Below are 13,471 nucleotides of genomic sequence, written 5' to 3'. Positions count from 1 at the left end.
TAGAATGGAGAAATTAGTCTTTACTGTAGGCTTCATAAGCCATTCCAGAATTTCCTCCATGGGATCTAAATCATGAAAAGCAGAAGGAGGATGAGAATATGGATTAGGAATTTGATGTGCATATTTCCCAAATTTATTAGCATCACGAGAAGGCACCCTAATCAGAACTGAAAAAGGAGGAAGATAGAGAAAAAAAGGAATAACAAGTTCCCCCTGTGAAGTAGAGGTTTCTCACGATTTACAAGAGTTGGCGAAGAAGAAACATCAAGTGGTTTGGATTCACTGTGCAAAGATATATGAACCAAACACTCAAACTTTTGTTTCAAGAAACCCCAGTTTGTATTTTTTTTAGGAATTTCATAACAGAGGTGAAGGAATTAATCAATAAAATCCTCAATTGATTCATCAAGCTTCATTCTTAGCTGATTGATTTTTTTATAAACATCCTGGTAATCATACCTACCAAAGGATTGAAGAGGCTCCTTGAGGAAATGATGAAAAGAATGGATGGAAGTAGATGGTAAGCTATGACACCATCTATTAACATGACTTTCAAAGGTGAGGAAGAAAGCCACACAAGCATTTTTTTCATCATTAATTTTTTAATATTCACAAAATTTAAGAAAATCAGAGATGTGTTCAATTATGGATGTTCCATCCTCACCATCAAATTTTAATTGAGATAGGTGATAAAGAGGCTCATTGTAATATTCCTAACCCAAAATTTTCCTCAAACCCCAACAAAAACTCCAACCAAATATGTGCAAATGATATAATAACCCAGAAGTGATAAAATAACAGTGGAACAACATATAATAATGTAAATAAGAAATATAAGTAGATACTCAAGAAATGGAGCGAGAAATGCTAAGCCATTTTATTATACTGAGCAATAAAAATGAGTACAAGAGGTGATCAGACAGATGGAACCTCGACTTGCACAAGGCAAGTGAAGAAATACTCTCAGAATAACAAGAATAGCCTCTCTACGTGGATGTTGTTGTTGTGTTGTTGTTGCTGCTAGAAAACAATGATGATTTGGGGCTGCTACCGTCCTCAGAAAATGCTGAAACTCTGGAATCAGGCTCTAGTCGAAAAACCCAGAAAAACCCAGAAAGCTTTCCTAGAATAGTCGACCCCCGAAAATCGCCCCCTTGGGGATCTGTGTAGTCCCTCAATGCTCTGCGCTGCTACTAAAGAAACCCCTCCAGAACCCTGCCTGAAACTCTATGAAAAAACTCCAAGATGCAAGGGCTGATCCCCTGCTCAATCACCCATCATAAATCCTCCTACAAAATCCCAAATCCAACACTGCTACCAGAAAGAACTGCATCCCTCTCCCAGTGCTACGCAAGCCTCCAAAACGCTGCTGAAATTGCTACTGGAATGTTGATAAAACTACTGTTGAAATGCCAAAGGAAATACCTTTCCCGAGCAGGCACTCGAATTCCCCTGGGGCTAAGGGTGAGATCTCTAAAAAGAGACACTCAATGCACTGAACAGTGTTGCAGACTAGCTAAATAGCCAGCGTGCTCAGAAGTCGGAATGACTAGCTCAAAATGCACATAACTGAATGATCCAAAATGAGGAGGCTCCTATCTATTTTATAGCCTCTGCCTCTCACAATCCCTAGCCTCACCTCCTCCTGCGTGATTCCCTTCTTGCCACGTGTTCTTTTCCTCCTGCGCAATACCTCCATGTGTCTGCATGGGCTCCATTTCTACGTCCCCCTTTGGCCCCCTTGGCTCCCCTTTAAGTCACAACGTTGTGCTACCTAGGAAGTGACTTTTTATTCTAAAGTGAGTTATGTCCCCCCTTCCTCACTTTTTATTTACAAAAACTAAGGAAGGAAAAATTTGAACGAAATTGAATATTCCAATTGGCCATAGCTAATTAGGAATATTACACTCATCGGGGATTACATTTTTACCAAGGAGTAGGTTAGAAAAACACACTGGAAGTTTGACTTAAGGATGAGCCTTCTGAGATAAGAGGTTCAAAACAGAGTCAATGAGAACAACTTGTCATATAGCCCTCCTTCCAGTGCCATTTTTTTGATAGTGCTAGAAATCTGTCAACCAAGGGGGTGTCCCTGAAGTGAAGTTCCAATTATACCTCGCACCGTTTGAAGTAGGAGCCTCATCTAGAGTATCAACCCGACTGCCACATATCCTTGTAGATTTTCCTTGGCTACAATTTCGGCACAAGAGAGTAACACAAAGGTATTTTCCAATCAACGAGTGAATATGCCTTGTGTAATTTTAGCTACGAAAAAATCAAGGTCCTCCTATTCAAAGAGATGAGGAAAGTGGGCCCTTTAAATATAAGTAATAGTACTAATCTAGAAAAGGCATGTGAGGACATACATAAGAATGAGTCGTTGATTAAGTAGCAAAATAGTTCACAAGGAAGCAATGATTGTTAAAGCAAATAGAACACACCTTTAACAAGATAAGTACCAAAGCCACCAAAATAGTTCAATTTTCTTGGTACAAATGAGAATAACATAAATCGCAAAAATTCAAAGAATAGTCTTACAATATTCATGACAAATGCATGAAAGTGTTTTGGCTCAATGAGATTCTGAATAAAGTAAAAGTTCCAAGATACATAAAGACAATGAACACCACTAGCCTCAATAGTGGAGCATTAGAGCAGTCACTTGCTCTTCCAAAACAATTATCTTCCTCTCCAATGCCTCGTAGGAGGAGCCAAGGTGAAAAGTCATTTACATGTACAATGAGGGTGTATATATAAGAAATGGGGTGATCATTCACCTCCCATGTGAATATTGGGCTACCCTCATGACTGTTTGCCTTCTCTGTGACCTTTTAAATCCCACACAACTTTTCATATTACATGGATTACTCTTGGACTTCCACTTTACATTGCATTTTCCAATATAGAATTTACATAGTCCACGAATGATGTGGCACATGATGACTCGTGACATGACATGACACTGATGACATGGATTGCATGATGACATGGCAATGTCAAGCCAGTCTTTGTTGCTGCTTTTTCCTAAATAAGAGATGCACAATGCTTCATCTTCATGAGATATATGATATGTTCTTCATATACACCCTCCAAAGGTTTTTGAATCAGATGGAGCCTTCATGTGGTCCTAATCCTTAATCTTCTGTTGTAATCTTGTGTTCCTTTTTCTTCTCGCTTGATGACCATCTTATCCCTTTAGCTTCTGATATGTGTCTTCTAGCATGGTCCCCTTCTCATTTTCATTCATCATCATCGTGTCATGATAAAATAAAGTACATGGTAGGGATGGAACATGTGATTGGTTGAGTGACCGGCTAAGGGATTTCACAATTCCAGAGGCCAACGTTTGAGACTGAGGCTCGAGACAATGCAATACTCTCAACTAGCCACAACCCCTTTCAGGTGGGTTTGGGATTCTAGCCATTATGTCCCATTGATGTGGTCAAACCATTTGCAACTACTCAGGCAGATTCAGCTCATGTCTACTCTGAAGATGACAGGGATAACAACTTCATTGAGCGCATTCAGCACATCCAACAGCAGGTCCATGACATATTGGGAGCCAATTCTAAGTACAAGTAGTGTCATGATCATCATCAGGTGCCACACAAGTTCCAGTTGAGTGACAAAGTTTGGTTAAATTTGTAGAAGGAGCGTCTTGTTGGGCCCCACCGCAAGCTTCGCCCACTCTGATATGGGACTTAAACTATCACTAAGGTTGTAGGGGACAATGCTTTCGAGCTCAACATTCCACCTTTCCTTGGCCTGCACCCAGTGTTCAATGTGGACTGCCTTCGATCATACTTTCCACCATTACTGGAAACATCATACATTGCAGAACAACTCACACCAACAGAGTTAAACCTAAATTGCATGGAACATGCCAACACTGATTGGATCATGGACACGCAGAGTAAGAACATTTTCCAGCAGAAGATCCAACTATATTGGGTTGTCAATGTTGGCCAACTCTCGCACCAAGGCAAGTGGCTCACAAGGGACCAAGTTAAGAAGAAGTTTCCTCATATCATGGAGGCACTCAATGCAATGGGGGCCATTGCTTCCTAAGGGGGGAGGACTGATCCAAGTGGATATTGGTGCCCCCTGCCTATTCCACTTGGACCCCCACCTTTGTTTCTTTTCATTTTCCTTAATTGTAGCAAAACTTACTATTTTTGGCAGTTTTTTTGGGGTCCTAAACTTCTAGATTCATTTTGAAGGACTAAAAGACGTTTTTATGGAACACTGAGAAACCAGAAATGTCCCAAATTGGTTAGCTTCTACATTTTTAGCCTCCTCTTTGAGACCTTCGAACCAGGGTATTATGATAACCAAAAGGAGATTGTATGCCAAAGTTACGACCCCGGGAAGTTGATGTACCAATTTACCCAAACAGGGCCCACAGTTTTGGCGGTTCATCTCCTAGGGTTAGGTTTTTGGATGTTTAGATTTTTCTATTATTTCTCAGTAATAAATAGTCCTTTGAGCCTCATTGTAACATAATTCAAAGGCATGTAGCCGCCACATCTCTTCTCAGAGATAAGCTACCATCGCCCAAGCTAGTTTATTTCCATTTATGTATGTAAGCATATTTCAGTTCTTTGATATTAATGAAATGGAGTTTTATTTCTACTGCATCTCTGTGTTTATGTGTATATCTGTATTTTGTTGCATTCCTAAATAAGTCTGGATCAAGCAAGCATTGTATTTCTTCTATATTCTCTGATTAATGAAATATAAATAGTAAGGGATTTTGAGCAGTTGCTTTCCCTTAGATAAATATTTGTGTATGTGTGATGTTTCCTTTTGAATGTTAATGATTCTTGTTTTAGATGCTGAATTAACTTCCACATATGAGTAGAGTAGCTTAAAGTCTTGTGATTTAGTAAACTTCATGAGAAGTTTTGAATCTACACATTAATTTCTACAATTGTAGTCCAATGTAATTTGGGGGATGGATGAACACATCATTAGGTTGAGGATACAATTCTAAGTACTACTAAAGTTTGAAATAAAGTGGTTATTTAGCGTTAGGCCATGTGGCTTGGAGATAGACTTTGTACTTGTAGTATGTATACCCTTAATAACTCACCTTTATAGAAAGTATGAGAATCGATTAAAAAACTACGCAAGTCTAGTGCCCTATCAAAATTAAGGCCAATAAGGAAAATAAATGAAAGGCATATTGCCTACTTCATAGAGAACTTAAGAGATAGACATAGATATTTCACAAAATCACTCTACGATATATCCATTTAATTGAGCCTATGTATTATAATTTCCAGTTGAAAGATCACTAAAGCAATGATTGGTGTTGCTCAAAACTTCGCAAGAATGATAGAATGAGGGGTTGATCTCATGGCATGAAGCTATTTGGATAACATTGTGAAATCACTCTTTATATCCTATTTTGATCTACTTCCTTAAGTTATGGTTCACAATCCTTACACATATATAAGAGGATAAGTGTGACAGATGAGCAAAAGAGTAAAATCTTCGATCAAATGTCCTTAAAGTAAAGAAAAAAATAATTGATTTTCAAGGATGATAAGAGCCACATACCCCTTGCTTAGTGTAGCCTCTATTACTGGGTCAATTTGAATCATGGTTTAGAGAAGAGGAATCCTAGAGATACATATGAAGAGAGTAACTCAAACCTTTGACCTCTATAAGTAAGCTCTATAAGTAAGAAGCACATTACTTGCTTCCCCTTTATGGATATTAAGGGCCATGACTTATGTTTAACCTAGATTAAATAAAAGATGATGAATGCTATAGAAGGAAGCTAAGATTTCAAGTTGTCTTTGAAGGTCTCTTAGTGGGACATGACGATACTATTATATTCAAATAAGAGAAGGAAAATGAAGACTCTGAAGGGAAGAAAACATAAATGACACTATATAAATTTGATATAATTTCCCCTAGCTCATAAATGTAGAGCTTAAACAGTGTATGAGATAATGGTAACCTTATTTAATTCCTAGTAATTTGGACATACTCTCTCACACTAACCTTTGTCTATACCTTACTAGCAATGGTCTTGTAAATTGTTGTCACAAGAGATATCACAAAGGGTGGAAGATAAAAAAACTATGAACTAATAGGTGCTAATGAATTGTCAAAGTCCTTGCCAAGGTCCACAAAGAAATAATATAATTTATGCTTATTTTCTTTAACCTCTTTAGTGATGAAAGTTAAAGAAAAGATATAATCATCAATACTATTGGTTATTTTTTTTTATTTATCTTTTATCTCTCAAACTTTTTGTCTCTACCAATTTTGAGATATGAATATCTACTAGCAAATGTCCCAAAAGGTACAAAGAGAGGCCGATAGAATTATTAAATTAGAATTGTTGAATTTATCTAGAAGAGATGTTGGTTCAAGCCTGACTAATGAGCAATTTGAGCTGGCTAAAGTCCTAATTATTTTTTATTATGGTAAAATTATATTGATAATTCATTGGTTTTACTTTCAAAAGCTTGAAGGAATTTGAAGAGCAAGTATAGAATTACTTTGTGGGATTTGATCCCAAAATCACTTATTTGTAAATACATACTCAAAATGGTTAAATTATATTCTTATATATAATTTAACTAATACATATAATATAAGTGTTGATTTGTGAGGTGTAGTACAGGTGTCATATCACCGAAATGTGGTTTTGGATTATGTTTAATATTCTTATATATAATTTAATTTAGACATATAATATAAGTGTGTTGATTTGTGAGGCATAGTCTATGTGTCATATTACTGAACTGGTCAAGTTGTCAATGAGGAGCATGTTGGTGCCGTATGACTAGAGATCCACCTAAAACTATACAATGTTTCTAGGGGTGTCCTAAGTGGTATCAAAGATATCACCACTGAGGTGGTAACAATACACTTATGAGAGTAAGTCACATCAAACATGATTGTGGAGCATTAGGACTGGAATACTTGACATGTGGATATATCATTACAGTGTTTTGAGCAGGGCAATAGAGACTTGGTGTAGGTGTGCTAGTAGGGAGATATATGGTGTTACTAGAAAGGGTCCTTTAGTATGTTGAGATGGAAAATTCATGGTAGGTTGTAGTAGGTTAGAAAGTTACGATTGCCATAAATTGAAAGAGAGTGTTTCTACTATTGAAAAATGCAGGATCAAAATGATGAATGATATCCAGGTACACATAAATGAATTAGAAGAGATAAGGAGGGACATGGGGACTATGAGGGAACATTCATGGCATAAGTGAACTTGAGGGGATTTCTCAAATAATGGAGAAAATCTACGATGATGCATGGCCAAATTGGTTGAAGCACCTAGAGAATGAGGTGGCTTCTATTGTAGCCTTGACCCTAGAGCAGGAAAACATTATTGAAAGTGGGGTTACACATGTGGCTAGAGAGTTTGGATTGAAATTCAAGATAGCCCATGCATCCTTTAACCATTTTGATTTTTATCTTTCATCTTTTTCTTCTTTTTTTTCTAATTTATGTGAGTTGTAAAATGGTTAGCACAACTAACTTATGGCAACCTATGGCTTAAGTAATCGTCACCAAATACTCCCAAGTTACTCACACCCTTTACCTTTACACTATCTTTGTTCACTAAATACACTTTTACATTGATTTTAATTACTAATATATCTATAAATGTTGAGGAATTTGTTACATTCTTTTGATGGAAAAATCCATGCATGAAATTGTTTAAACTTGTGACTTGAGATTTTCCTATGGAATTTCAAATTAATAAATTTTACAACATAAAATACCTAAATAAAAATACTTTGTCACAATTTACTCTAAACCCCTTAAAGTTTATGTATATATATATATATATATATATATATATATATATATATATATATTAAATACAAAATTATTTTTAGTAAATATTATTAAGTATATTTAATAAAATAATAATAATAATATTAAAAACAAAATCTTATAATCTTTAAACAATATAATCATCTCAATTTACTTATCCCACAATCTTTAAACAACATAATCATCCTTTGATGTTTCCTTTTGTAAGCTATCCTGGTAAATCATAACCATGAACCATTTTAAAATTTTATATTAATTTATAAATATTAAATCATAGGATATAAAGTGATAAATATTAAATATTTAGTTAAGTTTTTGTTTTGCTTTAACGAAATAAGTTAATAGTTTAAAATTTAGAGTAAAATATTGTTTTATAAACTACAATTTAAATGACTTAGAATTCCTTTAAATAAAAATAGTGAGTATTCTTTATATAAGAATAATGAGTGACATATATTTAAAGATAAAAGCCCATGATAACTTTCCTCAATATTAATTAATAATAATTTACTATATTAGTTTTAATTAGTAATAATTATTCTCAAGGCTGATTTAAAAACTGAATTATTAAACATTTTACAACTTTGCAAAAAATATACAAAGTGATATCGCTTTGGTGAAATCTAACTCCAGCAATCATCAAACCAAAATCATATTTGTACTTAAATGAAACCCATACGTAAAATATAAAAAGAATAATGAAGTAGGTACTTAAATGAAACCCATATTCATATGAATACCCAAAATCCGACACTCAATAGAAAAAGGTTGTATATAATAATACCTAGTATTCTCAATCTAGGCTAGACTGCCCCTTATACGCATATAATTTAAGCGCAACACAAAGGACAATGGATGAACAAACATACAAGAATCCCAAAAAATCATTACAAGTGGCAGCCTTGATGAGGTCGTTGTGTAGCTTTCAACATTATAAACACACTTACACCAACGGCAAGATAATGGCACGTACCCTAGTCTAGCTTGCTTAACCACTTCTTGCAATCATATACAGAGCAGAAAGCCTGAAAGCAAGTGAAGATCAAAAGTATCGCTGCAGCAACCACAGACAGGAATTGCCATGATCCAAATATATGTTCGTTCACGAAATCCATTACGACGACATTCCATTTTCTATAATAATAGCTATTGAGACCCTCTATAATGTTGTCCAGGTATCGAACCTTTCTAAGCCGAACACACTTACCCATGTTGTTCCATAGGCTCGCAACCTCTTCGTCGCTTTGGAGGTGGTTGTAAATAATTCCACTTTGTCTCAACAATCTCACATCCTCTTCGATGGCGATCATCCCGTTCATGAAATCGGTATATGTGTGAACACTGAAAACCATCGCACCTGGTGCTGCCGAAGCTTCGAATGCCACCAGATTTTTCAGGATCACCTATGTATTGTTGTCCAACCTTACTTTTGCAAGCAAAAGTGTCGCAGTATTCTAGTCAAATTGTACTGAGGTGAAGTCGCTATCAGTAGGAGCAAATTTGATTCCTGCAGCGTATAAATCGGCCACAGATGGAATAGCCAGTGCGTCTCACGTAGGCGGTATGATCTTAACAGTTGATTCTTCCCCCTTCGCTTTTCCCTCTTAATTAGTATTGGTGACATCTTTTTTGACAAGAAGAGTGAAGGGTTTCTTCAACACGGTCAGAACAGGAAGATTCCCAAGAAGAGAAAGAAGACGTAAGGCCAACTTCATCACGATTTGCACATACCGCCCGTTGAGCGCTTTTTGAGTCAATTTCGTGAGAAATTGAATGGGACCAATATTTAAAGAGGTGTGAGTAGTCCATAGCAATCTGAAGGCTCTGGTAATGGTGGACATTTCCCCTGGAACAACCTCCTCTTTTTCTTCCTCGTTTGGAATATTTGGATCTTCAATGTTGGGAACAGTGACGATAGCGTAATACAACACCTCCAGGATGTGGCCTCTCTCTATTGTATGGATCTTCGAATCCTCGGGCAGCTTGAAGGTGAAAGGCGATAATTCTTGGCACACAAGCCTTAGCAAGGTAGAGAGTCTCTCTTTTGCCTTTGCTTCAGAACCCAACTGTAATTCCAAAAGCTTTTGCAACAAAAAGAGCGACAACTGATTTTCGAGCATCATCAAATCTCTCACAATGGAATTATGGGCAGCGCTGGTGCCAGTCAGATCTAGTATTCGCCCCAATTGCTTGACGTCCACGTCAAAGTTTTGGTCAGCCTGCCTGACATAAAATTGCAAACACTCTAGAAGGAAGGCTGCGTCCAGCGCCATGATCCAGGCCAAGGTTTCTTCCTTATAATTGAGAAACTTGTGATAGCTGTTCTGGATTTTCCATTCATGCTTCTTAAACTCCTCCACAACCACGGACTCAAACTTCTGTCCGTTGATTCTTTTCTGAAATCTTCGAGCAGCTGCTACTTTGTAACGCTCCATGTCATAGAGCTCAGATCTCGAGCGGTGATAGGGACCGATAGATACCGACTGAGGAGTGTATGCTTCAGGCTTCACAGCCAATAACTCCTTGGGCACATTAAACACAGACATGCACAACTCCTTCAGTTCTTCTTCTTGCAGGTGTAGATCCAGACTTCCCTTGATTTGAATAACCCAACCATTCTCATCAATCTTCAATTCAACATCGGTTTTGAATTCCATGTTTCTGAATCAAGACAAATAGCGACAGAAAGCATAGGAGAAAATATAGGAGATATGCAAGACGGTTAAGTGACTGTGCAACCATTGCAATTGTTACAGTAATGACACTCATTTTCTACCTCGCCATTAACCTCAGGAATCTCCAGGGCTTTTACTCGTTTACTCTTAATCATGGCCTCTGCCTCAAGTTCAAGCGTTTGCTCAAGATGAATCTTAGTGACCACGAGGAGGCCGCTGCTCCAATTGATGTTTCTCAAATTCTGACACTGGTGGGTTGAAGCACTCCAACTTCATAGCCCGGGGCCTGCCTCGCTTCCTACCCTGGTGGGTTGAAGCACTGCAACTTCATAGCCCGGGGCCTGCCCCGCTTCCTACCCTGGTGGGTTGAAGCACTACAATTGCTTAATTAAAATTGCAGGGGGCATCCAAGCTCGTCTCCACTGTTGTCGCCACATTGCTCTGATTTTTTCTCCCAACAAATCTCTCTTTCTTGCAAGCATTCTAGTGTCCTCCATGTTCAATGCCATAAACTCCACTAAGAATTCAAACAAACTCTCCGAGAAATCTAGCGTAAAAAAATAAACTCTCCGAGCACTATGGTCTATCGTAAAAAATAAATTCTCTAAGCACTGTGGTGTAAAAATGTAATAATGGTGTAGGCACAGATGTCATGTAAAAATGTAATAATGATAGCTAGCCAGATGTCAAACAGCAAAAACCAGATGTCAATAGTGAAAGATATGTAGCCATATGCCACATGTCAATCAGAAAATAGAAGTGTTGACGACTAAACTGATTCAAAAGGAAAGCCTATCGGCCTAAATATTGTGAAAAATATTTTCATCAACCCACCCCCTTGTAATATTACAATAGTTATTAGCCCCATTGTAATATTGCAATAGTTTTCAATAGTTATTAGAATCATTATGGTCTATTTTTTAGCCAAAAGGATCCAAATCTAAAATAATGTTAAAAATGGAAATTTAAAATATATAAACATGACCATGATTACGCATGTATAATTAAAAAAATGCAATTAAAGAACACATTAAAATTTGAATGAGATCACATAACATGGATCATGGACATGGTTCCCAAATAACTTTTCACAAAACATCCACATTCCAACCACTTCGAGGTTTTGTTCTCATTTTTACTTTCCAACAGCTCTAATGAACATTATAATATCTTTTGCCATCTCATGTGCATAAAATATTGTCCTTTATTTTGAGCTTCTAAACAATTCCAAAACTCCATTGATTTAGTTTCATCATATTTGTGTTTTTATGTTCTATTCACAAATTCCAAAACACAATTTACTACGTTGCATTTTAAGTTTGTGTTTGAATTTTCAAATTTCAAAATATAGAAATTTCAGTATGATTTTGAAAAAATATGGCAGAATTTTTTGAAAATTTGGGGTTTTTTCCAAATCATAAAAACACTTTCTATTGATAATAAGAGAAATTACAATGACAGAAAGGAAACCTCATTGTTCTCCTGTGAAGAAACAAAATAACAACCAAGATATTTTTCTAATACATCCGATCTCTAATTTATAAGAGGTTACATAATAGAGAGATGAAAACTATAGAGAGTTGTCTGATAGCAATGATCAAAACATAATGGTATTTTTCACAAAAAGGTAACAGAGTGTAAGCAAAGCATTCTAGTGCTTGAAGTTAGATCTAAATATACCCCGACCTCTCATAGATGCCAAAAGCAAAAAAATGGAATTTCATCTTTTTAGTGTCCGAGTTGCATCATTCTTGGGAGAGGCGATCCGCTTCACCATTTTGACTTTGATATATGTGCGTTATGGAGACAAAGTGGAACTCATTGAGCAAGGTTTTGATTCTACATTTCCAGGTGTCGAGGTTAAGAGAGTTTAGGGAGCCTCAGTCATTTTCCCAGTCAATGATAGATTTAGAGTCCCCAAAAACAATAAAAACTCTAATGCCGAGCCAAGAAGCGCAGTGTAGGACCCCCAAAAGAGAGAGTAATTCGGCATGAGTATTATTACCAATTCCACAGTGCTAGGGAAACCTGTAGAAGCTCACATGCCCTAAATGGATGCCCATGTCACAACCACAAATGTCAATAGAGGAGGCCCCATCAAAGAAGCTGACTAGGTAAGAGGACCAGATGTTTCGAGGAGGAGGGGGAAATTTAGAGACCGATGGCTTAAAGGAAGAGTACTCAAGATAGAAGGAGAATATTCTACAGCTAGTTTGCCAAATGTCGGGCTTCACATGCTCAAAGATGAGGGAATTTATAGACCACCAAATCCCTCAGATGATAAAGAAGGCTAGGGTTCTATGTTAAGTAAAATTTGGGTTATAGATTTTAAGCTTTAAGATTTTGGGTACCCTAGAAGTTCTTGAGAGTGCTAAATCCATTTCTACCATTAAAAAAAAAATTAAACACTCTCACATTTGAAGAATTTTTTACCAGATTCTAGTGAGAAATTTGAAGTCCTCACAAAATATTTCAAAATGCATTCTATTCTTGGTAACCAAAATATATATATATATATATATATATTTTAATTTATGGGAGATCTCTCGAGTTTAATTACTCTGGAGGTCAGTGGCATCTCTACACCGTGTAGAGGTGGGTGTGTGAGAGTTCAAAATAAAGTAATAAAAACAAATAACATTGCCCTAACTTGGATGTAAACCTTGATATTTTAATAGAAATTTTGATTAAAGGCCATCCCACTAAATCATAAAATCCTCTTCACATCACATTTTCACTACGTACATTTGGGAAACCACTATTTACCATTCTATAGGGTATTTACTACACCACTAATTGTTTCTGAAATATGAAATTTCCTAGGTAAGCGCACCCATCTCGACGTCCTGCTCAGTCTCCAACAAAGTATATCTTTTTTCCGGTCCATCCAAAACATAGGCATCATGTAACCATCTGTTGAATGACCATCACATATCCATGCATGGACAACGTTCCCAAAATTTGAAATTTGAAATTTATTT

At 36.6% G+C, this 13,471-nt stretch overlaps 1 pseudogene; it reads right to left on the bottom strand.

Moving 5' to 3' along the window:
• Nucleotides 1-8,789: 8,789 nt before the first annotated feature.
• On the bottom strand, nucleotides 8,790-10,472 carry LOC149237043 (putative UPF0481 protein At3g02645 pseudogene; annotated as a pseudogene).
• Nucleotides 10,473-13,471: the final 2,999 nt, after the last annotated feature.

This window comes from Pinus tabuliformis, chromosome 8, assembly GCF_031772625.1.
Source record: "Pinus tabuliformis cultivar Carrire ecotype Pingquan chromosome 8, CPIR1, whole genome shotgun sequence".
Lineage (NCBI taxonomy): Eukaryota > Viridiplantae > Streptophyta > Pinopsida > Pinales > Pinaceae > Pinus > Pinus tabuliformis.
This window is presented reverse-complemented; position numbering and strand designations above follow the sequence as displayed.